We start from the raw sequence: 27,123 nt of genomic DNA, 5'->3' as shown, positions 1-27,123 counted from the left end.
CTATGAATCTGAAGTAAAAAAAACCTTCTTGAGCCTTTATTAGTAAAGAGAAAGTCTATGCCGTATGTGATAGCTTTTACTTCCTTAAAATTCCCAGCAAAGTCAATTTAACAGTTTTCCCTGTGTTTAGACTCAGCTCTAAAATATTTTCCAGATATGTAGCTCTTGTTTTTGTTTACTTCTAATAAAGGATTCTAAGTTAAGTGCATAAAAAAAAAAGTAATATCTTTAACATCTCTTCTGGGTTTTCTAATTTGTGCCACTTACCAAATGATTCACACTGTACCAAAATACAGGAGATTGATGAAGTACTGATTTAACATCCCACATATAAAATTACTTCTCAGGCTTCCACATATAGTCCCAATGTTTAGAGAGCGAAGAAACCAAGAGTTGGGAGTCTCAGTCTGACTCACTTGTGAGACTTTGACCCAGTTATTTGATTCTAGATTCAGCAAAATACTGAAGCACTTTAAACTTGTTATCTTAGGTTTCTTTTAAAGGTCTGTTACTGTTGATCTCTTTATATCTCAGTTTATACAATTATAAACATAGATAATTAGTTCTTACCTTCTAGGCTTTTGTGGGAGTTAAAAAATAGCTGTAATGTTCCTTGAAGCCCTTTAATGAAAGCTGGTATATTGAAGTGCTTGTCATTTACCTTACTTCGTACCCTGGGATAAAAAAACGTTGGTATTGCCCAAGTCTCACGCACCATTTCTACTGGGATGGGAATTTACTCTTGCAAGTATACCAGGGCAGGAGTACAAAGATCAGGTGTTTTTGAGCTGGTAATTTTCTAAATTACATTTAGTGTAACTTTACCCAGATTTTGAATGTGTCAAAGTGTAGGCTAAATCATGGCTCAGTTATGTGCCCCCTTTCTCTCTTAAAGACAATATATCTTTAATGCCTGTAAGTACACACACATATGTGGAATAGCTCCTGTGCACCTGCAAGACATGTAGAGGTCACACTGTCCTTGTAATTCCTCCCCTTCCTGCCATTACCTTTATTTCCCAAGGTTCAAGCCATTATCATTCAGCAGTTGTGCAGCTTTTCTTTTCTTCCATCCCCAAATTATTATTGTTTCCCTCCTACCTTCTACCCCTCCCGATCTGTAATGGAGTCCTCAGCTGTAAATTTGCTAACCGTAAAGATTTTTGCTTGAAATGTTTTGAAAATGCCGTGAAAAAAAAAAAGGAAAGCTAAAAAAAAGCCTATGAACAACATGCTGTGCCCTGCTCCAATATTGCACTTATACGGGAAAGATAATAAAGATATTAGCACTCATATAATTTCAGATAGGAAATGAAACCAGACATGAAAGAAACACTAGCTCCAGCTGTTGAGTGGGAATCAAACTAGCTATGGGAATTACAGGTATTGTCACCGGAGACAGCCTGACTTCTGAGAAATGACCTCAGGTGTAGGAGCTTGCTGTGGCCCCTTGCAGATATTAACACCTAATTAACAATCTGCGAGAGCATCCTACATCTTAATCACCAGTGAGGTGAGAATGACAATCACAAGGAGGAGAAGGAGAAGGGAAATGGTAATTTTTCCTCTGCACGCATCATCTAATAACCATGGTTATTCAGATGCAGCTAAATGCGATTTCCTTTTAGTCATTTCTGTCTATTGGAAGGCACAGTAAGTTCATTTGCTAGCAGGTAGGCAGCGGAGGTGAGAATTGAATTGATCTGAGATACTCTGAAAAATTGACCCTGAGGTCATTCCTAGTTTAAATTGGGAAGTAAGGCTGAGCTCATGCCTTCCCTTTTTTCACTCCCCTCTTCCTACTCCCCCTCTTTTTGTGTTTCCAGGCATATTAGTCTGTACTGTGTAATTATTTAAACATACTCTGATGGTGGGAAACCTTGTTCCCTCAAAGTTAATCAAAATAAAGAGCGCTTTTGTTAGCGGTGATAGGTAATTAAACCGCGGCCCCGCGCTCTGCGTGGAGCAGGAGCTTTGTGCGGGGCTATCGACGGCAGAGCCGGGCGCCCCGGCCCTTCTGCACGCAGCCCAGCCCAGATTCAGGCGCGGGCTAATTTAAGGAAAGGGGGTGTGAAGGAGCGGGGTGAACGGCAGCTCATCTGGAGTCTCCCAGAGGAAGGGATGTTTCCCTGGGAAGAAGCGCGTGTTTTAAAGAGGTAAAAATCGTGGGATGAGATTTCTCCTGCCTGTCTGCAGTTTTATGGCTGTGGTTTTAGCCAGCTACAGCTGTTAAGTGTTGATAGGAGCAACCCACTAACCCAATTTCAGCTGTAGTGTAGACTCTTAGGGCCAAGTTCTACTTCCTATTACCTGGTATGGGGGAGCTGATGGAGAGGCTGTGGACCTAGACCCATGTCAGAGGACTGGTGCTAGTAAAAAGGAAGCAAGCATGCAAGCAAGCAAGTCAAAGGCGAGATTTGCTTGGTCCCGCCAAAGCAGGAATAGCCTCCCTGGGATCTGTGGTGATGCTCCAACTTGCATCTGTATCACTTGGGCAGGATCTGATGGAGTTTTAATGTAATGCCTTTTAATGGATGCTTTTATGTGTGCTTCCAAAACAGTTTCCACTTTCAAACGGCTTTACAAGGGAGTTAAAAGGAGAGGCAGGCAGGGAATGAGGAATATGTACAAAAGTACATCTTGTAGTCCTCATTCTGCAGTGGCTCTACCCACAGCACTCCCTTGCTGTGCTCAGGAGCAATCTCTTTCCATATTACTTGGACCCAAATTATATTCTAATAAGAAGAGAATGGCAAAGTGAAGACAACATTATGTTAACCACTCAGCTTCCATGGAAACTCCCATAATTTTCTTTCCCACGACAAGAGAGAATCTCTGTGTTTTCTGTTGTGCTCACTTCTTTGACTCCTTTAGCTTTGTTTTCCTGTGTTGGCCTTGCACTAAAAAACATAACTTGACATCTTGTGTCTTCTCAGCTAAAAAGGTATCAGTTCCTGGACTTAATGTCAGCTGTACCCAGATCAAAGGCAAGAAACATAAAAGTTGACATATATTATTTATTTCATGGTATACATCAATGATGCTTCTCTCTATCCTTTTTGTTATTATTGCTGATGTTTTGCCCATATTGTTGCACTTGCTTCTCAAACGTGTTTGTCCCCTACAGACAAATATTCATATTAATGTAATCCATCAGCAGCTAACAAATGCCAGCTCGCTTCGGCATTTTCCACACATCCAAAAATCCCATTGTTTTTGCAGGACTCGGGTGTGAGAAGAATGCAGGATCGGGCCCAGGGGTGGAATTTCGGCTGGAGACTTTCTCCCTCAGGCCCATCAGTGCCCGGGGCTGGCAGGAGCAGCAGTCTGGGGTGCTGGCACGGGGAGTGGGAGACTCTGCATTCCCTCCCTGCATTGTGAGCTGCTGCAGAGGCGAGACGAATGCCAGGCTTTGTGGGGAGCAAAAGCTCAAAATAGACTTTTTTTTTCTTTTTCAGTTGTTTAGTTCTTTTCCCTCTCTACTTTTACCTTTCTTCCCTGCCTTTGGAGTTCTGAGTGAGTAATACAGGATCTGTCTTATAACTGTGTCCAGAAAAATCATCTGAGATCACCCAGAAATGCTGCTCCAACCTGTGCTTCCCTCTGACTGCTCTGCTTAGTGTAAAACTTTTCTTTTTTTTCTCTTTGCCAACAACTGTGGCAGGTTCTACTTCCTGAGTTATAGAATCAACTGAAATGCTGAGTCTGATCTTGCCCCCTACCCTCCCACGAGCTATTTTTTTCCACAATGAAAATAATAATGCTTGAGAACCATCCTTGGGATTTTTTTTTGTTTTGTTTTCTTTTGTTTAGTTTGGTTTTATTTTAAAGCTTGCTGGCAATTGTCAAATGTTCATTCCAGCAAAGTCCTCAGAGGGTATAGCCCCACTGCAGAGCCAGCAGGAGTAATTTGCAGTGCTCCTTGGAGCTCAGCTATTCAGCCAATGTGTGTCGCTTTACTATTTCTTTAAAATTTAATTGGGATCAGGCAATCAAGTGTCTCCAAATTTTTTGCCTCTTCGGGCTGCAATAAAGCCAGTTATAATTTATAATCAAAGTTTGGTATCGTTAAACTAAACTGTAAAACCTACTTCAGGGCTTCAGTCGTAAAATAAGTATACGGTAAATATTGCAATGGGGCTTGAGTAGCACAGCTAACAACAGCACAGTGAATGCATGTACACATACACATATTTCACACTTCTTTTCTTAATTATTTTTTTTTTACCTTGTACATTTAGTTCCAGAGGTAAAAAAGATCTAAATGATAGATAACTGACATGTATTTTTTCTTGGAAAAACTGAAGCTAAGATAGATTTATAGCCCAAGTAGTTTATTTAAATGCAAAATGAAGTGTTAATTCATTAAAGTCTTTTATGCATCAACATTATTTTTATGTCTTTATTTATATTTTCCTGTAATATGGAGCAATGTAATATTCATTCTAGGTTTTTCTGTCTGTTGACTGTACTGCTTCTTTGCTTAGATTTTTTTTCTAACAAGGCAGCTCATTTAGAAAGAAATGTTTATGTGAAGTGCTTGTCAGTTGGCATTTTTACTGGTGTGCTAACCCAAAGGTAAAATATAAAGGCACGTCTTTTCCTTGCTGGCTTGTTGCTACTAGAAGGGTTCCTCCCTTGTTAGCTTGATAAATAATTTTACTAGCGGGAATCTGCTGAATTTTTATGCTTGCTGTCTATTTTCTGCTTGCTGCAAATAAATTCCAGCACTCCGAGGGCACTAAAACTCCAAACACATGGTATTTTCCCATTTTGTTGCTGGTTGCCTAAAATATTTATTTCATCTTGTGTTTTTAATTAAATCTCTTTAAAAAAAAAAAAAGAGAAGGAAAAAAATACCTCAAGTTTTACAATTATTTCCAAATGAAGGTTTCAATCTGGATTGTACCTAATATAAACTCTTGAGCTTAAATAATGTATTATTACAGGTAAACTAAATGGACAGTGTTAAATCAGTCATCACTCCAACTACCTAATGGTTTTCAGATTAAGTGGAAGGATTATTTATTGATATATTATCCCTTTAAGCATTTCTTACAATTTGTTATATACTTTTAGGTTTCCCAGTTTGCAATCAAGAAGGCTAATTTAATTTGCAAAATAAAGTCTGTAGTTTGGCAAGAGAATGCACCAAAAAGATTTAGATTGTATGTATGGCAGAAAAAAGTTTGCAAGAAAGTAAACTGGGAAGGCAAAAATGGAAGAGGCACTGGTTCCCTTTATTCCCTTTTTTCAAACTTTCTTTTTTTTAAGTTTTATGCATTTTTAAATTAAATTTGATTCAAGAAATCAAGAGTCAAACCCAAAATCTCTGCTTCTTCCCCCATAGCAAACTGCCTGTCAGATGGCGGTTGTCACTGTTGCACATCTGGAGACTCTGCTCCTTGGCAGCACATCCCCACTCAGTGTCCCACGTGCCTGATTTTGGAGGGCTTTCCAGCCTTGCATGGATTTAGGAGCTGGTTTTTGCAAGGCTTCCCCTTCAGCAGTGCCAGTGTTTAGATTTGCCTGGGGTCAGGTCCTCTTGCAATGCTTGTGGGTGCTGGGGCCAGGGAGACAGATTATTTTGCTTCCACAGGGTTCCTCCATGTGGCTTCTGTGAAGCAGTTGAAAATCTTCCCAAAGTGGCAGGGATGCAGCCAGCCTCTCTTCCTTACACATCTGCACAGTTCAGGGGACAAGCAGTTAAAGGACCTGGATGCAGGCTGATCACACTGCTCTCCTGGCCCATCCTATACCCACCCAGGAAAGTTTGGCTTTTTCAGGGGAGCCAAGCAACATGCCTTGTTCAGGGTTTCCCTCAAACAGCAAAAACCCATGCAAATCCACAAGAAACTTTAGAATGATGTGCATATTTTTAGCAGAATTCATCTCAAAGGACTTTTTGCCCAAATTTTTGCAGTCTTACACCAACAGACATCAGCCTTTTCACTTAAGGAAGCACATCTCAAATCCAGTAATTGGCTGGTGGGAAGAACAGATGCACGAGTCCTGAAGAGATAAAGAAAGATCTTGGGCAGTGGGGAAAATTACCCTTGGGGGCTTGGCCATATAAAACATAAGTGAAATAGGGTTACAAGATGTCTCATGAGGTGATGTAATCCATCCCTGTGCCATGAGACAGGGTCAGGCAGGCTTACATTACCCATGACAGATATTTGCATAACTTGTCGTTGAAGGCCCCCATGGAGAGCATGACACCTCTGTGGTCCCTGGCTGGCAGACCTTGTCCACTGACCCTTCTCAAAAGTATTTCTCCTTGTCTAACCTGTGATACAGGTCACTCATGTCCCAGTCACCGTGGACACCAAGGACAGCCCATTCCTTTCCTCTTTGCACTGACCCTTTGCATATTTGAAGGCTGTTGTTATGGCTTGCAGCAGCCTCCTTTTCTCTAGACTAAACAGCACCACATTTTTCAGTCTTTCTTCGTAGGTTATGGTCATGACGTTGATATTTAATATCTTGTCTGAAGAGTCCACATACAGTAAACTTGCTGGAATTCAATTTACCTGTTTTGAAAAGGACTGTGAGGATCCTGCCTGGAGGCTTTACAGCATCTGAAAGGGGAATAATTTAATTCTCACTCTGATATTCTGTCTTTTCAGGGATGAAGGGTAAGGGAGCATTTTTTTTACCAGGGAGTGTTAACTGCAGCTTCTCCACGGATTTGCCCTGATAAAAGGAATATTGTAGTGCAACATACAGCCAAAATTTAGCGTCAGGCTTTAGGAAGCATGTTTTAACATTTCCTAATTTTATATATAGAAGCAAGAATAGGAGATGGGATGCAGCCTCTGTGGATGCAGGGAACACCTTGGAGTGTATGTTCAAGGTGCTACCTGCAGAATTTGTCCCACAGGTTTCATGAATTTCAGTAGCAGCTGAGCAATGACAGCCATCTGGACACCACCTTTCCCTCTGCTGGTGTTGCTGCTCATCTCCAGTTTGGTTAGACCCAGCTTTTCCTTTGTGGCAGAAGGAAGTTTTCTCCAAAATGCTACTGATGCAGGTGAACCAAAGAGGATTTTTTAGCCATATGCACAGACAAGGACTTTGCTCTTTTAAAAGTTGCTTTTTTAAAAGTTGAAAAATACTTTAGGGGTCTTTCAACGAAGACTGTCTTTGATCCCTGGAAAAAAATGAGGGGAGGCAGAGCCTCCTAATTCTGCTTTTCTCATTGTTTTCCAGTATCTTGCTTGAGAGGTTGGTGGGCAGATGTCCTGGAGTAATCCAAAAGTATTTATTTGTGAGTAAATATTCCCCAGGGACTTTTCTTCTCAGATGTGCTGGTACAAATTGCCCCACAGTGAGATTAATCTGCAGGGCAGGATACCAGGGAGCATCTCCTGGATGGATTTAAGTTTTGCAGGGTTTTGGCTTCCTAACTAAAGTCTTAACCAAACCCTGTCTTGAAAGGATGTAGTGGCACAGCTGTATACCAGGTACCAATTCTGAAGATCAGATGTGACAAATTTTACTAATTATGAGATTTATCCCTGAAGAAGGCTGATGGCTGGGGTGTTTATTATCATAATATACTTTGGTGAGGGGAAGATAAGAATGGCCCTTTATAATACAAATACCCATGATACCATCTCTTTTGCATCTTCTGAATTTCCATCTCTGCTTTGCATTCTATGCATCCCTTTTCTTATAAAGCCATTTTGGACATTTATGCCCCTAGTGATCCATCTCATCAACTTAAAAAGTTATCTAAAGGTATAAGCTTTCTGTACATATGAAAACATGTGCAGAATGAGGGAAAGCAGCAATCAAGTCAAGTAGGTATTTTACGTCAAGTATTTTCTAGCTCTAAAGGAAGATGTTCTTAAGAAATATTCACAGAGTTCTGTGACCTTGCTGAGCCATTGGCTCAAATCACAGATGTAGCTGTAGAAGCAAAAGTCTATGCTTCCTTCTTTAAAGAATGGAGTTAGGGACCAGTTCTTACCATGGGAAAGGAGAGAGAAAATGTATTGTCTTCCTTTCAGTAGTTCATTTTTCTTTGCAAAGTGATTAATGCACTACTATAGTGAATTTATTGTATAGCCTGATTACTACTGCATAATAAATCTAAACAACTGTGATTGTCATGGTGATAAGGCTGGCATGATTTTGTCTCTCTTAAAAAAGGTTTATAAGTTAAGCTTAACTTTTAGCTTTCTGTATTTCTGGGAAAAAATTTATTTTGGCCATTACAGCTCTATCTGTTTGAAACTTCACCAAAAGGAAATAAGTTTTTCAAAAGGATGGTGTATTATAGGAAGAGTTTTACCTTCACTCAATTTGCAAAAGAAAGTGAACATCAGCATTAAAATTGAAATGGAGCTCAGGAGAAAATAATAACTCAGTTGTTTAAAAAAAAAGTTGTAACATTTAAAAGGGACTTTTCAAATATCAAGGATGGACGACTCAATTAAATTAACTGCAGTATAGTCACAGCTATTAACTCCTCAGGCTCGGTTTTTCTCAGGCTTCTGGAGTTTGCTGAGGATTTGTCTATGCCTGGATTAGAGACTTCCAGAGAGCTGCAGGAAGAAGGGCTTTTGAATAATTAGAGCCATTTTCTCTGAATTGTGGGAAAATAGGTATTTCAGTGTTAGTGCTATGGCTGTGCTGAACCAGAGCCTGAGCAAGTGCTGGCTTTGGGAAGGATCTCTTGGCCACATGGGCCCTTCTCACTGCCTGTGCTCCACTCCATTCATTTCAGACACAGAGGTCAGTTGTGTCTTTCATTTTCCTTTCCTCTTTCACCGAACTTGTGTGAAAGATCATTGCACCTCTGTGCTGCAGTAGTTCACATATGTTCCAGCTGAATGCTGTGGTGGGGGTTACTCTTGTGAGAACACCCAACCTTTGGAGGGTACGGTGTGGAAAGAGATCTGGTACCTTAACACATGGATGTCCATTTAGGCCATGCTTCTCCCATCAGTGATGAGGCAAGGCAATATCAGCGTGTCTTAGTGCCAGGGGAGCTCCCATGTCCTGGGTTTTCTACTGCTGGCTCTGCTTATCTCTTTCCCTCTCCGAAGGCTGCTACACACCACCATGTCTCACAGCATTTTCTTCAGATCAGCACTCAGTGCTTTGGCAGAAGCAGAAAGTATTTGGGGCATCTTTCTATGCCTTGGTCCATCATTGTTTTGTCTTCCTCCAGGTGTTCTGCACAAAATTTGGGACCAAGGCAAAGAATGTGGCCACTTTAGTTGGCAGAAAACTCAGCTGTCGCCCAAGATGAGTAACAGCTGTAAGTTGTAAATTGGAAAATGCTTCCAAAAAGGTGCAGTTGAAACTTCTTGCATAGTTGTATGAATTTTGTAGTATAAAGAAATACTGGAAAAAAATCATGAGCCAGTGCAACCCTCCACTAAGGCCTGTTGTAGCCAAACTCTGTGAACAACATATTTGGATTGGGAGCTATAGAGTAAATTTTCTTTTTGTAGTAAGGACATATGAAGGTAATAAAAGTGACAGTCTCTTCTCTAGCCTCTGAAAACTCTGTATTAGCTCTTTGTGAAGGAGAAATCTTCATTTCCCATCTTGAAGACCTCCTGCCTCACAAGCTGCCAGTTTCTGTAGGTGTTTTCATGGCTGTGGTGGGAAGTGATGCCCTGTGCTGGTTGTGAGGTGATTGGAAGACCTTTCACTTCCCAGTACCCGGGAGACACTATGCCCATTTTCAGTCATCAGTGGTGTTTGACTGGGACTGGCAATGCTGGAGTTTGGGTCTGGGAACCTGAATTTAGCCTCTCAAAAACACCAAGGCTTGCAACTAGGACTGGCACTAGCTGGTATTTCATATTAAAGAAGTTGAATGTCTGCCTGAATTTAAGTCTCTGGACTCCTGGCATTTTTTCCTTCTTTCATTTTTTCCTCAAGTTACATTGTAGATTATCTTGAAGCCGGTAGAGTTCAAAAGGTCTCTATTTAGATATGAATTACTTCATTCAGGAAGGAAAAAAAAAGGAAATTACTTGGTACAATCTGGTACAATCAAGTATCATGAAGGGGGAAAAAATTTTGCACAGGCTTTCGAGGGCTCAAAGGCTCCCTTTTATTTCCCTGGGTATGTTGAACATCTTGAAAATAAACCAGCGTGTGTCAAAGGAGAAGATATATGTGTCTGTTCAAATAAGCATTGCATTTGGAATTGGTGCCTCTAGTTGTTAAACAGAATCCTAGTTTAGCATCCTCATTAAGAACTGTAACTTGCCACCAGTTTTATGAAGATCAAGTCATTTACTTTTAAAGTAAATTAAAGCAAATTTCTTTGTGGTGACAAGTCAATAAAACAATGGAAGGCTCAAGTTTTTCAATCACCCAACATCTGTTCCTTGTTTTCTCTAAATGTAGATGCCCATTGTGCAGCAATAGGTGAACAGTGAGAGCCAACAGCTGTAATGTTGGGGGTTTGGTTTGGGTTTTTTTTTGGTGGTATTGTGGGTTGAGTTTTTGTTTGTTTGTTTGTTTATTTGCTTTTATAAAGTAATGCTGTAAGCCCAGTCCCTTTTTGGAAAGGGTAATTTTACAGTTTCCCATGGCTGCACATTTAGAGCTACATTGACACGTGAGTGGTGACAGTCAATGGCTCTAATGCTGTTCATTGCTGGAAGCACTGTAAGCTCTTGCAGAGCAGTGTAAGTGGTGAAACACTTCTCAGAAGCCCAGTCAGCACAAAAGAGATCCCTGTGTTTTGTCCGAGCCACCCACACCACGAGCAGACACCTCTGAAGCAGAGGGTACTCAGATGCTCCGAGCCGTGGTGGGAACTAGGTTGTGTAAAACCTCACTGAAACCACTTCCACGTTGCACCCGCACGTAGCCTGTCTTGAAACGTTGTCTCAGAGAGAAGCCAGCAGATGAAAACCAAGGCATTAGACCCATTTTTTATTTCAACAAGTGCAGGAGGGCAAACTGCAACATGTTTGTTTTAAGTGTTCTGGAGGGTTTGGCGTTTGGTGGTGTGAGAACTGGCTCCCTGCTGTGTGAAGTGCTGGCATGTGGATTTGTGCTGCGTGGGAAATGCTGGCAGAGTGGAAAGAGGGGGGAAGCTCTGCTGGGAAAGTGAGAGGGGGCTGGATATTATTCACTTGGGGAACAAGTCTTTTCCCAATTCCTCTTAAGAGGACAGTTTGTCTTGGACAGCATAGCATTGACTTTTGGAGTGGTTGAGGAGGACCGGAAGTCATTACTAGATGCATATGAAAATTGGAGAGCTCACATCATTTTAGACATGTAAAGAGGGTCAGTGAAAGTCCAGAGGCCTTTGATGCTCAACCTATACCTCTTTTTGAAATCTCCCTGCTCTCACACATGTAGTTATGGACTCCATCTTCTGAGGTGTAGGTGTGTGTTTTATCTAATGGTGTCTTCTTCTGAGTCCTCAGGTGGAAGACCTTTGGCAGGAGTGATTTGTCCTCACTCAGCATAGGGCCAGGAAATGGGCTGCTCTACTTTATGAGAAATGAGAAAATAGGTCTCACCAAATTCAAGGCACCTGGTTGCAGGGAGCAGGCAAGTTCTCCTTTGCTAGTTTTTCTAGAAAAGGCTGACAAATTCTTTGCATGCTTCTGAGATGCTACACTACATTTAAGTATACAGAAGTGCATCGATTTATTGAGCAATTCTGAAATCTCTCTTTTGTCCAAAGGAGGAGCAATGTAATTGTATCATCTTATTTAAAGAAACCAGAAAAACCCCAGAAAGAACTGAAACACAAAACACTATGAGTTTTGGATGATAAAAGAAATACTTGCATTTAGCAAGCACAAGAATTTTTTTGTAATTGCTGCCTATTTGCAGCTTAATAACTGAATATGGGAAAGTTTTATTTAAAATAGCTTTCTCTGCTTTCTTCTTGTCCACAAAAAGTGGTACTGCACTCAGTCAATGAAAGAGGCAGATAAATCAGCCAGCCAAAATACAGCTTTCTGGGGTATGTTGGTCATGAGCTGTCATGCAGAAATAAGGTGATAGTGTTTGGATGTAGGGGTTCCTGCTATATCCCTCTTTTCCATAGTTTCAGTGGGCTTTGGATGGATCTGTGCTCATCATACTTGGACTTGTAATATCCAGGAGATATACGTCCAAAGGCAATTCACGGGTGCATCTTTGTAGCAAAAGTGTTTCCTGGGACCACTGACCTCCAGGAATCTGCAACCAGTGCAGTGAAGGAGCCCACTGTGGGAAGGGTCATGGACCACTACAGGAATAGCTGTGCTGCTCCCAGCGAGGACATCCTGGCAGCTTCTTGCACCAGGGCCCTGGCAGCACTGAGGCCAGATCTTTTTAAGGAAGCTCATTTAAAACTGAAAGCCTGTATTTTATTTTTTAAGTGTTACGGTGGTTTTGTTTTATAACTGTTCCAGTGGTTTTTTGATGTCAGGGAGAAACCAAGGGGATCAGGCCATCCAGGGCCAACTTCCTTCCTTGTGTTGATGATTAATAGAGACCAACTGCCAAGTGCAGCACAGATTGACCTTAACAGGGAGCTCTGTCTTCCAACTAAGGCCAGGAGCCCGGATTGTTCCTGCTGTGAGATGTCCTGTGAGATGTCTCTAATCAGGAGGGAGAGCTCCCTACATTATAACAGCAAGGTGTTGTAGCAACAACTGTCAGTTTTGTACTCCTTACTGCCAATTTTATTTTTACTGTTTTATTTGTTTTACAGGGCCAGAGATAGGGACATACATCCTCAGCTCTTACCCTGCCATCTCCAGGTCATATTCCTGCACACTCCTTACTTTTAGTTGTGTAGATTGAGTGAAACCTCAGAGCCACTTCACACTGCTCCTTCCACTTCTGCTTCCAGGATCAAATCAAGCTTTCACTAAACCCAGTGGCAAACCTTCCTTTGGCTTTGGTGGTGATCATCCTGAGCTCTTAACAAAAGCATAGAAGAGGTGTCTTCAAGTACGGATAAATTTTCAACAAAGGCAACCTTGTTTAGTGAGTGGCTGAACATCTCCTGCTGCATGAGGAGCACTGTTGATTTCTCTCAGGTTCAGTGGGAGTGTTGGTGCTCAGGTCCTCCTGGAAGGTGCTCAGCCTTGGGCAGGATGGGACTAATCCTGAAATCCATTCATGTAACTGAATTCCCAGGTCACAGAGTTTATCTAGAGAGAGATGAGCTCACAGGTGATTGTGAAATAATAATGCTTTGCACTTCCTGGGTGCCTTTCATATTTCCAAATATTTATGAATTAGCCCTCAAAACACCCTTGTGAGGCAGATTAGAGATGGATGGATATGGCTCCTTTCATGCATCAGTGGAACCCAGGAGCTATCTGGCTATATAGAACAATGCTGCCCACATTTTGGGGCAGATTAGGAAGGAGATAACAAATCTGTATCTTGTTGAGGGTGCAGAGAGAATTTAGCTAGGCAGAATTTAATTACCTATGATGCTGGAGCTTGGCCAGCAAGTCGAAGCTCCCCTGCTCCTTGCATTGCTTTCACTGTGGAGCCTGTCACTCCATCAGGTTCTCATCCTCTTCAGAGGTTGATCTTGTACCTTGTTCTGGCTTCAATGAGTGTAGAACTGGGACCAAGTAACCCTTTCTGGAACTCTGTGCTTGTCTTGTTTCCCCAAAGATTTGCCTCTGTGCCTTTTTCCCTGACAAAGTTTTTACACTGAGATTCCCTCAGTGGGATCCCCAGGGGACTCGGAGCTGCACAGCATGAATTCCCTTTTGTTTGCCTTTGCAGCATGTAATTCTAGAGCATAAAAATGTTGAAGCTAGAACTTAAATTTTCCCTATTTTGTGTTAATGCTTTTTATTAAATCTCCAGACTCTCTTTAAAGCTTCATAGAGAGCAATTTGTTGTAAAGCTACACTTACTGTATTTTATGTCCACTGTAATTGCTTGTTTCATCTAATTCAGATTATACTGGCGTATAAGAAAGACTATCCCAAGATAGGAAGAGATGAATTATTAATCGAGAAAGTTTTGGAATTAAGATTTTAAATGTACATACCAGATATATGTGCAATATTTAGAAAGAGATCTGAAAGGACTTTTGCAATGTGCTTTAATCAAATTTTGAAAAGAAAATGACAAATACATGAAATGTTAGAAAGGAATTGACCAATATGTCAAATCTGGAAATGAAAGTGATGGATAAATCAGGTCTAAAAAAGCAAATAACCAATATGTCAACTTCACAGTGTGTTTATTAAAGTAAGGAATTGCTTGTATGTGACTGAATATGTGTGCTGCAATCATGCAATTAAATACTTGAAAACCTTCTGTAGCAAATTATATGTGCAGGTGTGCACACATGTGCCTCTATATATATGAGAACAAAGTAAACACGTGTAATTATTTGCAATGCTTTGAGCCACGCTTACAGCACACAGTATTTGCTGAAAACTCCTCGGTGTACCCAGGATTTCAGTTTGAAACGTCTCCTTTTCAATATTCTCGTGTTGCTGGACCTGAACAGCTCATGTTTCCTGTTCTTTTAAAAACAGTAATTGTTAGTATAGCCCAGATTTTAAAAATGATGGGACATGCCTTGTTCTGAAAGCTTTCTGCTTTCGGTTTCTGATTCTAATTGTACACTAGGAGCAACACAAACTCCTTTGGCTAATTCAAAGGATTTTGATAGACAGCTTGGGCCCAAAGCATATTTTCAAGATCAAGACTATAAAAATCTCACTATGGAAAAATCATCATTTGCCTCACTGACTTTGATTTACATCTATGTTACAGAGCCATGAAATTTAAAATAAGATGATCTAAATTGTCCTATAATAATGTGGGCATGAACGTATACTCCTGGTGGCAGAGTTTCCTTGTCACTATACCAAATGAAATCTAGTTTTTAGTGCCAATCAGTTAGGCATCATTAACCCTTTAAGAATGTTATTAGCATTCTCACAAAGCTTTTCATCATGTAACAAATGTTTTCAGACTAAACTTGTCGAGGTCAAAAATCCAAGCCAGAAAGATTTAAGACTTTTTTGTCCTCTGCAATATTAAGTATACACTCTCCATCACACCAAATATAAATTATTAGCAGTGGTTTTTAAAAGCTGGCAAAAATGTAGTATTTGAGTTAAAAAGCAGTACTTCATGAGCTGTCCCTATGTGCTCCTCCCCCTCATCCTTTTTCGCTGTATAGTAGAAAAATTGCTCTGTACATGCATCCTCCAGGATCTAGGAATGAAAATTGCTTTGCATTGCTATTACATTATGGTGCTCTCCATTCTGTTTTTTTTTCTCAGTTCATGTTGTTCTTTTTGCAATAAGTGTATGTTTGAATTGAATTGAAGAGCAGCATATTAAAGAACTGGTTTTCATAGCTGTTTATGTCCTTTCATCCAAAGAAGTGTGAGAAAAGCAATCAAGGTTTCAGATTGACATGCTAAAGCAAGAACCATCAGAAAAAGCATCCTGCCGTTGGAGTGTGGAATATTTGCATACCTAGTGTGTTTGTATTAGTTCAGATCAAGCCAAGGTATTTATAGAACCAGCTTCAGCCTGTGGTCAGGCCTATAATGAACAACTGATTTAGTTTCAGGTAAAGTAATTACTAATCTATTCCCCCCAACTTTATGCCTCTGAGTGTGTCAAAATGTAGCATCTATAACCCTGACTCAGTGTATTATTCAGACTTTCCATCATTCTGTTTTTCAGCAGATGGCATCTAGGTGACTTGCAGTCCTATGAGTGGGATTGATGATGTGAAATAGAGAAGCTTAAAAAGTAATTGCAGAGACAGGAGGTAAAATTAGAAATTAATATCACTGTAGGAAATGGAAGCAGCCTCACATGGAAGTGAAATTCTCAATTGGTAGCTTTTATGTCAAAAATGGTGTTTGATTTGTATTTATTGCAGTATAAATGAAGTGATGTAGGCAGTATTATTGTATTCAGTAATTTCTCTTGCAGGTATTTGAGATGAAATTCTCTAGTAAGACAAGTGAGTAAGGAGTTGTGTGACCAGGTATTCCTGTGCTCACAGAGAGCACCACATCTTTCAGCTGGGATTTTGGGAAAGGTGCTGCTTGTGCAGTTCAAGTAAAACATCCTGTGTTTTTTGGCCCTAAATAGCTCATGTTAACATTTTGATGATGAATTGATGTGGCCCAAAGAACAACCTGCATTACTCACTGAGGCGCTCAGGGTGAATGTGTGTGAATTCAGGGTGGGTAAACAGTCAGTTTTAAGGGAAGGATGAGAACTTAGAAATGAAGGGTAAAGTTTACATGACTGGCTGAAAGATACATTAAAATGCTATTGATGAATTTAAAAAGTATTTATAATGAATTTACATGATAGCAATAATGCAGAGAATAGATTTCTGTGTGAAAGGGACAGTAGCAGTGGTAGCATAAAGCATCAGCATAATGGGCTACATCATCTCCACTGCTGAAAACCAGCAGAAACAAGTTGCCACATTTTGGCTAGGACATAGATTAAGCATCATTTTCCTTCTCTGAGGTCCCTATCCAGTATGAATCGTGCATCATTCATGAATAGAGATTCATAGCCAACTCCAGGTAGTCTGTGCTTGGAGCCCTACTTAAATTCCCTTGGGAATATGTTAATGTGGACTTGCTGGATGTGTTTGGGCACTGTGGTGCAGTCATGATTTGGTGAGAAAGCATGGATGTGATGGGTGATTTGTTCTGTCTAGTGCTAGCTCTGCTGCTTTTTTGGACCAAAATTCCCATGTAAATAAAAAATTAACTTGATCCCCAGGCTCTATGATTTGAGTAAGATTCAGCTGTATCTGTCTAACTATGGACTTAACACTTTAATGAATCAGGATCTAAATTCACATCTAATGCTCAAGAATGAAGAGGTTATTTGTCTGTCCTTGTGGAATCCTTTTTGGCATAATGCATTTGACAGCTATATGTAAATTCACAGTGGTGTATGAAATACTTTTCCCGTCATATACTGTCTTTTTCACTACCTTGCCTTAACCTTTATCTCAGTAGAAAAGAATATTTAGAAAAGCACACTTGAAAACGTGCACTAAATACTTACTGCCTGAAAACACAGAAATTGTTTTAACTAAACCTTTTTGAGGCTTAAGGAACTTAAAAAGAAATTTGGAATCATAAAAATATACTGAAGGTATTCCTTTTGTTTGTTTGTTTGTTTGAAAAATGAAAGTAATAGTTTCAAAATATGTGCACTGAAGAAATGAGGCTTTTGTTCTGACAGCTTGTACATCAAGTTTCAGCATGGTGGGGTTTGAAACGGTAAAAATTAGAATTTGATAAAACAAGCTTTTGGGGATCTGTTCTTTAAAAGATTCCTGCATGAAAAAATGAATTCAGAAAAATCATGCAAATGGAGTGGATGTTTTTAACTGTATGGAACTGTTAACGAAATAGGAGTGCAAAATGTATTTTGAGATATTGTAATGGCAGGAATTTTGCAGTAGTATCATCACTGTAAAAATCATCCTACTTGCTGCAGTTCTATAGTATTTAGGTGTAGGGAAACATAGAATTTCAACACTTCCCCAGCACAGAAAACAATGTTTTTGAAGTTTGATTAGTTTCTTGTTTTCTTCAGGTTTCCATTTTTGTACTCTGTGCAATTCCCAAACACTGTGGCAATACCTGATAAAATGTGAAAGGTTTTCTTCAGTGTTTTTGGAGTTTCCCATGATGTTTAACATCTCTGAGTTGAAATACACTGTCACCAAAAAGCAGAACTGAAAAATACTTTCCCCTTATTAGCTGTTATCATACAGGTCCTGTGTCCCAGGGATCGGGGCAAAGGATCTGTGGGACAGAGGAGCAGATTTGGATTTGCACAACATGAGCAATTCCTCGGAAAGAGGCACTGCCTGAATGTGGCTGAAGAGAGTGTGCACAAGGCTTGAAAATTCAGGGCAGCCCCTTGGTGAGCGGGGAAAGCTCTCTCTTCTGACTGGTGCAAATCACTTGGGTGGAATGAAGGTCAGGGGACATCTCCATCCTCACCTCAGGTCAAAAAGAAGTTGGAAAGCAAATAAACCTGCTCTACCCTCTGCAGTGATCCAGTGTGATGGGTTGTGTCCTTCCCAAAGAGGGAAAGAGCAGAGCCTGAATGTCAGGGAGGAGAGGGAAGGGGCTGGAGACATTGAGGAGATACGCATATTTCCTTCTCAAGAAGCTCAGCAAAACAAAATAGAGAAAGGCCTCCAGCAGCAGGGAGTAAACGGCTGGAATTTCCTTAATATTAGCTAAGCTTTAGGCAGCTAGACTTAACGTGGAGAATTATTTTTAATTAATGGCTTTTCCCCTACTTTGGAGCTCAGCGGGAGGATCTTCTTTGCACTGCGCGAGGAGGGGAGATAGGAGCAGTCCTGGTTTTGTAACTGATAACTATTTCAGGCCAACTGCATTGCCCGGAATAACTTTGTATTCAGAAAAAGAACAAAATGTTACATCAAAAGATACCTCCTTTGGTTCTTGGATTCAAATTGTCTCTCCCAATAAACCCACAGCCTGACCAGAAATGAGTTGATAGATTTTTAGGAGTCTCCCAGTCAAATTATTCCCTCTCTCCTTCTCTTCCTCCATCTCTCTCACCTCTGTGTTATCAGCATGGCATTTGGCCCTGGGAGGGGACCTTCCAAGGATGCTGAGCAGTCACAGCTCTGCTGGGGTCTGAGGCTCCATGGCTTGTGCCGGGTGGCAGAGTCCTTTACCCAAACTAGCCCAGATCCAGATGGAAAAAGAGGCAGGAAGGTGTTGTGAATTTGTATTACTTTAACACAATGGGTTTGTTCAGAGACAGTTTTCAGGCAATAAATGGCTCCTTTGTGTTCCTTCCCTCCCCGTGGTAGCTTTCAGGGCTGTATATGTGCATATCATTTTGCCTGTGTATTAACAAGCAAGAAGGCTCTCTGGCTTCAGGCTCCTTCCTTCTCTTCCCCTCCCTCTCCTCCCCAGCTTACAACACCCTCTGTTCCAGCACACAATTAAAATAAAATTAGCAAAATAAGTACAAGTTGGGGGGGGGGGGGAGGAAGGAATTCTTTCTTTTTGCTTCTCTTATTCAACGCACTGTAAGAGGCTGTAGTGCCTCTTTTTATGAGCGGCTTCCTGGGAGTCGGGACATTTGCTTGTTATACTGTGGCACTGTAAGAGGGTGATCGTCATGGACTATAAAGTAACGGGAAGTCTCACAGCCCCTCCAGCTCCGTAACACAGTAGCTTGCTCACACAGGAGAGGGATTTATAGCATTGTCTTGTATTTTTTAACATATTTTGTCTGCTTTTTATTTACAACCTAGCCCAACAGTTCTTATTTTGTCCCCTGTCTCCCTCCTCTCCTATCTTAATTCTGCCCATTCCTTGTGGTGTGTTGGAACCCCAGAAGGGTACAAAAAAATGTCACTTTAGGTAGAGGAGCAGCAGGGATAAAGGTTGAACTTTGTGGTGAGCACATCCCCCTTCAAGCACTAAGTGCAGGACAAATATCTGCTTTTTTAGGCAGTGAGGAAGGCAAGGAGAGGATGAAACTGGGAAAGAGAGGAAGGAATATGAAAGAGTGTGTTACTTGTTATCAAACTTGTCAAGCTATTTTCGTTATGAGCTTTTGTTAAAGCCCAGTGTCTTTCTCTTATTTAAATAAGTATAATCTCTGAAGGAGTTTTGAGTTGCTGCTTTTCAAAGCAGTGGGGTGTAGTTCCGTTTTATTAGCTGTCATTGAAGATCTGATGCAGTCATGTCAGAGGCTGTAAATGCCTTGATGCTGTCAAGCCAAAGCAGTTGCTAGCAAGGGTGGGTGGCTGCCATCCCTGGCACTCCTTCAGGGGCAGAATCTTCCAGATGCTGGGGCTCATGAGCAGCATTTCCCAAATTTTGGCCTGGATTTTGTGACATTCATGGGGTGAACATGCCATGGTGGGGTTGAAGCATTAGTAAATGCAGAATTAGTATTTGCAAGATGAAGAGGGAAGATTGTGAATGATGCAGGCATTACCTTAATAATTAAGCAGCTTTTGGGAGACATTGTCTCTCTGTTAGGATCGAAGCCTGGTCCCCAGATCCCTTCCCTTTGCTCTGATAAAGCAGCTTGGCATTGCACTGCTGACCATGGCTCGGCTTTGGTATTATCTGCTCCCATTGAAACAATTCCCCCAGAAGCTGCAGCAATGAGTTAACTATCTGGGGTCAAGAAGAGGACATTAAAAATAATCAGCAGCTCCCTTAATCTTGGGAGGAGGATCCTCATTTGCTTGAACGTGTGTGCTCATCAAAGCGTGATAGGAGCCAGGATGCCATACAAGAACAGCTATTTCCCAGGAAGAGTTGGTTTGGGTTTTTTTTTTCTCCTATTTTTAAGGGCAGAAAGGAAAAGAAGCAAGAACTTTGAATTGTTGGAACTTCTCCTGTGGTTCAGCTAATGCATTGCCTGGAATCAACTGCACCTGACCAGCACTTATACCTGTTAACTATCAGCTAACATAATCTGAAGCCCTAGGAAAATAGGTTGTAGCACAGATGTAAGACACTGAAGGAAGACAGTAATTTTTTCCTGTAGATGGGAAATGCATATGTTGCCTCACTCACTTGTCATTACTGAAACTATAGGTAGGGACAAAAATAGAAACTACTGACAGCTTGATTTCTTCATGCTGGCACTGAGCTACAGCAGAGCTCTACAAGACCCTATAAATATGCAAGCGAAGGGAAATCCTACACAAGTGCTATCATACTGCTATAGGACTGAATAGAATTAGCTTTATTGCAACCAAACAGTATGGACAGAGTCTGCTTTTCAGAGCTCCCCTATCTCATGAACAATGTAAAACGTGAACCAAAGGCAGCTAATCTGGCCTGTTTGCTGGGAACTGTTCCAAAATATATTGTTGGGAATGACTAGAAAAAGCTTTGCACTGCACAGCCCTTATGGTTGAGCCCTTTCTTCCTTTTAAAGCGAAAGGTCCTTACAGAAATAAAACACGGTTTCAAAAAAAAAAAATGGGGAAAGGATTCACTGTGGTTTAAAGCACTTATTAAAATTTGTGGAGGATGCAGTATGCATTGAAAATGCTCCCTCTCCCCCCAAACCTAAACTAACAAAAACAAGCCAACCCCATGAATAGCTCTTCCTAGCTTCCTGCACACTGAATATGTATGTTAAAGGACAAGGAGCCAAGAGTCACTCTGTTTTGCTTTGCTTGGAATATTTTTTTGCTATGAAAATATTTCGTATTTCATTTTCATATTGCTATTTTTGATATGTGAAAGTCAGAGGCTATGCCAAGGAGAGGCTGGTGAGCTGGCCATCACAGAGGCTTCTGCAATGGTTCACAGTGGTGTGCAGAACCCATATGCATCCCACTGTGCAAACAATGCTCCCTGCACCTACCAGTAGGTTCAAAAGGTTTGCACGGCCAGAGGAGAAAAAACCCTGCTGCTGAGGCCTTGAGTGGAGTAGTTGGAGTGAAACAAGAGTCAAGAATAATTCAGTGAAAAGGAACCCCCAAATCTGGGAAGTACTCATTAGGCATGAAATCCTGGAACTTTTCATCATTATTCTTTTGTATTGTTCTCAACAGAAGATATTATTTGTACCATCTCGTGAGCCCTGCCAAGTATGTCTCCCCTCAAGAGGACTCCATAATCCTCTTACTTTCATTCACATCTCTAAAGCGGCTGCATCTCCCTCATTTTTATAAGCTGCTCTTGTAAATTTTCTTTGTGATTTAGCTGCTCTTGCTTTTTTTTTTTTTTTTTTTGGAGGTGGTAGCTGATTGTGAACTCTTTCTTCCTCATTAGAACTGGGCAGTGTATACAACTACAGAGTAAACAATTCGATCTTCCTCGTCGTTCAAGCAAAAACCTTGACCCCCATGCCAGTAGAAGTGAAGTGTTTCCAAAACACACAGGCAACTGGAGAAGTGACTGTGTTTAAACCCCTCCAATTTAAACACAGTTCTCCAGGAAACCATGACCAAGAGAAGATGACTAGTCCCTGATGAGAGGTTTAACTTAGTAATAATTTTTTGGCTGACTTGTACATTGTTGTTTTATTGTCTGTACCATGGAACACTTGCCTCTTAATATGTCTGATAATAAAAATCCCACCGAAGTTTAAATTAGAGTAAGGCTCAAGGATCAGGCTTAGCTGTGATGTGGGATCATTGACTCTCATATCAAATCATGTGACCTTCGTTAATAACGGAACCATTGACCCTGAAACTCAAGCAGCTTTCCTATGATTTCCCAAACTCTGAAGTTTTTATTCTGTCAACTACAAATTCTTAGGAGGCAGTGAGATTCCCACTGCCTGGCACTGTCCTCTTCCCTGCTTCTCAGTTTTTCTGCTCTAATCTGGTTGTTGGCTTTTTCCACACTGATGTATTCTGGCCCAAACTGTGTCATTAGTGAATGCAACCACCATGGGGTGAGACCAATGAAAGTAAGCACCAAGCAGGCTCCTGTCTGTATTCACAGCAAGGGGAATAGAGAGGGACCTGTTATTTCATAGTCCTGTCCCACACACTGGACTTGCCTTCCTCCTTCCCCCAAAATCTCTCAAGAGTTGCTGGAAGTGAAGAGATCAGTGGTTTAATTTTCTGTTGTCTTGCCAAGTTAGAATGGGATTAAATGCTCTCAAGGTCTCTGGACTATCACTTTACCCAAAACATCCATCCCAAGCATTCAAAGAGGCATAGAAACTCTCCATAGCTATTTATTTTAAATGCCTGATTAAAATTTCATGAAAACAGGAAGTCAGGGGAAAAGAATAGATTGCAAGAACAACGAAATCCAGGGCTCAGTGTCATTTTTAGCTCAACAACACACAACAATGAAGGAAAAAACTCCAACACCCAGCACATTCAGTTGTAACTGAGGGATATTTCCACAATTGTTCCGAGGTCACTAATAGCATATTCTCTCATTGGTAGGGGAGGTCATGAACTAAGAATGAAACTGATTTTTTGCTTCATTTATTACACAATTTTGATTCTGTTTGTAAACTGTCACCTTAAGGTAACCTAAAACTGTTGTGCTTAAACCCTGCAAAGATTAAGGGTTTTTTTTTTGGATACTTCATTGTTTTTTCCTATCTCAGCAGCAATAAATATTGTAATACCACATCCTTAACAGTGCTGCAGCTCTTCTGTCCTGGTATCTTTCTGGTTTTCCATTTTTAAGCATATCTAATCATCCAAATAAATGACAGGGGCAGAGACAAAAGGCTGATTTTTCTGAATATTAGTCACATGCAAAGGAGCTTCATGGTTTGTCTGTCTTCTAAAGATAATTTTTTTGTGCAGGTAGTTTTCATCCTTGTAACGTATGAATCAGAATCAATGTTTAGCCAGGCTGCATTACAAAAGGATTTAGAGTCTGTTGAAGTCTTCTTGTTTTTTTAGACAGTGGGAAGCAGGACCCCCATTAAGAGGCTGCAAATGCCCCTCAGCCATTTTCCAGTACCGCTGTCACCTTGACTACCCATAGGTAGTCGTGGGGCACTTACAAACCATCAGTGTCCCAATCTGTTCTTCTGTGCTGATCCCATCAGAAATAGATGGATGTTAAAATTCTGTGTTAGCCTTTCTCTGCAAAAACAGCATATGTAGGGTTCTCAGCTAGGGCATCCGGTGGCTCTGGATATGGTATAATTATGATAGTTTAATGACAAAATAAGTTTTCACTTGCCAGTGTCAAATTAATCCTGTCAGTATATACGTCACTGCAAGTGCATTGCTCAGCGTACCCTTACCATATGCATAATACCATGTCTTCTTGCTTCTGCTTCTCATCATGTGGTCCTCTTGGTGCAGATGCTGTTCAGCCACTTAAAGAGCTGTAATGCTACCAGGGGAAAGAAGAAAAAAGCCCAGTATGTTATACTGGAATGAATATAATGAGCCTAAAACCTTGGAAGTCTTCCTTTGTACATCATTCTTGCTGCAAACAGTCACAACCTTGTGGATTCCTTTATTATTTCAGCTGTAAAAATCATATTGAAATTTGATGGGAATTACTTCTAGAGGTAGTTAATTGGCTGCCTAGGTGTATATGTGGGGAGAGGTAGCAGGGAGCCCATAAATGACCTCTTCCCTTGTTAGATTGGTCCCTGGCCAGATGGACGTTTGGTATCCTAGGGTGAAGAGTTTTTTAAATTACAGTTTCATGGCTTTTCCACTTTACAAGATCACAAGTTCCCTGTGTTAATTCACCATATCAAAAGGAGAAAAAAAGTCAGCTGCTGCAGAATGTCCCTTATGCTTTAAGAAAGCACAGCACTAATTGCTGGGAGACTTCTGCAGAGCAAAATACTGTGTGGCTCAGTCCACGCCTGCACACTCCAGTCGTCCCCACTCTGTGCCAACATGTCACAGGTGCACACCACAAGGGACAATGCAGCAAATGTAATTGGGAGGCAGGTGGCAATAGCTTGGACTCCGTAACACATTCATCCCAAGGTGCACTTGTGCATCTGTTAGAAAGTGAAGTAATTTTTTTTCTAATTTAGTTTGTTTAAGAGAGATTTGAACCATAGGAAAATATTTCCCATCTCCTAAATACAACAGGGAGAAAGTTACTAAAGGTCCTCAAAGACCACAAGTGACATGGGGTAGAGGCTGCTGAGTTCAGGGAAAAAGAGAGGAGTTGTCAGTTTACATAGAAGTGGGTCAAGTGTTTTTTAAGACACTTGAGAGGGCTTTTTCCTCCTTTGCTATCACTGTAATATCAGCACAAACTTTTCATTTTTAGATATCAGTCTTTAATCACATTAGCACTGCTATGGCCTGGCTAGTCACTCTCCTGTGCTCAACCTTCCCTGCATCTTTCCAAGAGTCAGAACCGAGCCTCTTGTTACGGGAATCTTTGTATTTCTGCTCCCTCTAAAACACGGAAAGGACCCCAAATGCTTGTGCTCTTACAGGAAATCTGAAAGCAAATCTTGCAGAGCTGTACTGCAGCAATCTCTGGGGTGGAGTATAACAGCTATAGAGCAGCATACAGAATCCCTCTATAGGAGGGGGCGGCTGGTGACAATTCCAGGCAAAACTATGGGGAATGGGATTCAAATGAGCACAGACACAATGTTGCTGATGAACAAAAATGGACAGCACGGTACTGCAAAAATGCACATAGGTTTTAGTGGCCTTTGGTGAACAAAATACTGCTTTGATATGAAGGCTACACAAACAAGACAAAAAACATAAAAAATATATCACACACTTTGAATGCCAAATGCTTCGTAATCCCTAGGAGAGGATTTGCCCCTTCTGTTTCAGTTCTTAACTCCACTACGCAACTTTCCTTTTAATCTGGAGTTGGGTCCTGCTGTCATCCACAGCTCCTGGGGGCGATTTGCATGTGAACCTGCTGGGAGGATCCCTGTGCTCCTTTCCCAAGGTCTGCTCCAGCCTCTCCCGGCGGTTTGCGGACTTTGTCCTCCTGCTGCATCTCAGAGCAACTCTTGGCTGGCGGCACAGCCACGTTAAGTGAGTGTGAGGTTTCGATAACCTGTGGCAAGTGTTTTCTGTCTCCCAGAAGAGTGCTGCATTGGAAAACAATTTGCAGAAGACAGGAGCAGAGATCTGGTTTCATTTTTGGTGCAGCTACTACAGTTTCTAGCTGTAAACCCTTATCAGTGGAGTCCTTGTAGAGCTGCTCATCAGCAGAGATCCTGCGGGCGAACACGGCGTTATTGCTCCGTCCCATGTGGCTTTTTTTATCAGTGCTGTTCTGGCCTCTAAACCTTGTGGAGACACTGTAATTGGGTACTTTGGGTGCCCTGGCTTTTTTTATAGCACAAGTTAAGTTTTTAGACTAATCTTTGGAAATAAAAAAAAAAGTGAAATAAAAAAGAAAAGTAAAGTAAAATAAAAGAAAGTAAAGTAAAAGAAAGTAAAAAGAAACTAAAGTCAAAGAAAGTAAAATAAAATTCAATTTAAAAAAAGTCAGCATCAGTAGTTAGAAGAAAAGAAATTAAGTTCCTAATAAATAAATTCTACTTTTATTTATTGGAGTGATCTAGGACATCTTATGGAGATTGACACTCTTAAGTTACATGAATGTTTTGAACGTGTAAAGAATCCTTTATGAATTCAGCTTGGTTTGCTGTGATACACTTTCCAAATTAGGATACGGTGGAGCAAATTGTGAAATGATGATTTACGTGACGAGGATTTTGCTCCTTGTGATTAAACACAATAGCACTTCCTTTGGTTCCCTTTAGAGTGCATTTAAAAATATATATTTAAATGTATGTGTAAATGTATTTAAAATGCAGGTGATTTCCACAAGAATAAAAGTATCAGGCAAAAAGCATATTATTGAGTGCTGTGTAAAGTACAGCTGAGCATCTCTAGAATTGCAGCATTCTAAAGGTGGAAATAAATGTTAAAATTACAGCTAAGAAAAATATTCAGTACACCATTTTTTTTCTGGCAGGAAAGTGAAAACATGGGGTTTTGTTGGCTCTTTCTTCCTTTTGCAAAGGATTTAGTGTTGAGCTTTTACCTCACTACATGATATACTGCAGTGAAATGCACAGAAATTCGGGATTAGATATGAGTTGTAACATCAAGTAAATTTTATGTGGAGAAATTTAGAGCATGCCAAGGGGATAGCTCCTCGGACAAAAGACTAACATGAATAGGTTAGAGAATTATTAGCCTCTAATAATAGATGATATACTATATATCAAGTAATGACTACTTACTATCCTGCATTTATCTGTCCTTTTTAATTACCTACCCTGCCGCCATGGAGGCCGGCAGCTGGTGCAAGAAATGCTGCAAAGCTCATGCCTTCTTCCCTCATAAAATGGAAATATCCTCCCAATCTGTGCCCTTGTAGTGTTAGACATGGGTTTCCCAGGGAAAAAAAAAAGCATTCAAAGCATGTCTCTTTGGGGAAAGTAGTTTTAAAGGAAGGTTGTCCTACTGAAATCTTATTTCAACATAGTTCTGACAAGTGGAGAGCAAAATTCCACTGACTGCAGCTCTTCCTTTCAGGTTTTAATTCCTTCTGCTGCTTGTCTAGGTGAGGAATGGATAAAAATAGATTGTTGGATGAGGCTGTTACTTTTAATTATATTCATAATGAGCATTCACCATCCTTAATTCAATAGTGCAGTATAACAGGGGGAGGGCAGGGTTTTTTA

The 27,123-nt window shown here is 40.7% G+C and overlaps 1 protein-coding gene across 6 annotated transcripts in view; it reads left to right on the top strand.

The window, feature by feature from the left end:
• MAF (MAF bZIP transcription factor) overlaps positions 1-27,123 on the top strand; it is a 196,764-nt gene that overhangs the window by 15,639 nt on the left and 154,002 nt on the right. The window contains exon 3 of one of the 6 annotated variants that reach the window (XM_071567166.1): positions 3,223-4,378. The exons of 4 other annotated variants lie outside the window; for them this stretch is intronic. The gene's annotated coding sequence lies outside the window, so the exon portion shown is untranslated. Of the gene's footprint in view, positions 1-3,222; positions 4,379-27,123 lie in introns of those variants that run through there. One more of the 6 variants, XM_071567157.1, reaches the window with a different exon arrangement.

Source organism: Pithys albifrons, chromosome 12, assembly GCF_047495875.1.
Source record: "Pithys albifrons albifrons isolate INPA30051 chromosome 12, PitAlb_v1, whole genome shotgun sequence".
Lineage (NCBI taxonomy): Eukaryota > Metazoa > Chordata > Aves > Passeriformes > Thamnophilidae > Pithys > Pithys albifrons.
Note: the sequence above shows the minus strand (reverse complement) of the source record. Positions and strands in the feature narration are given on the sequence as shown.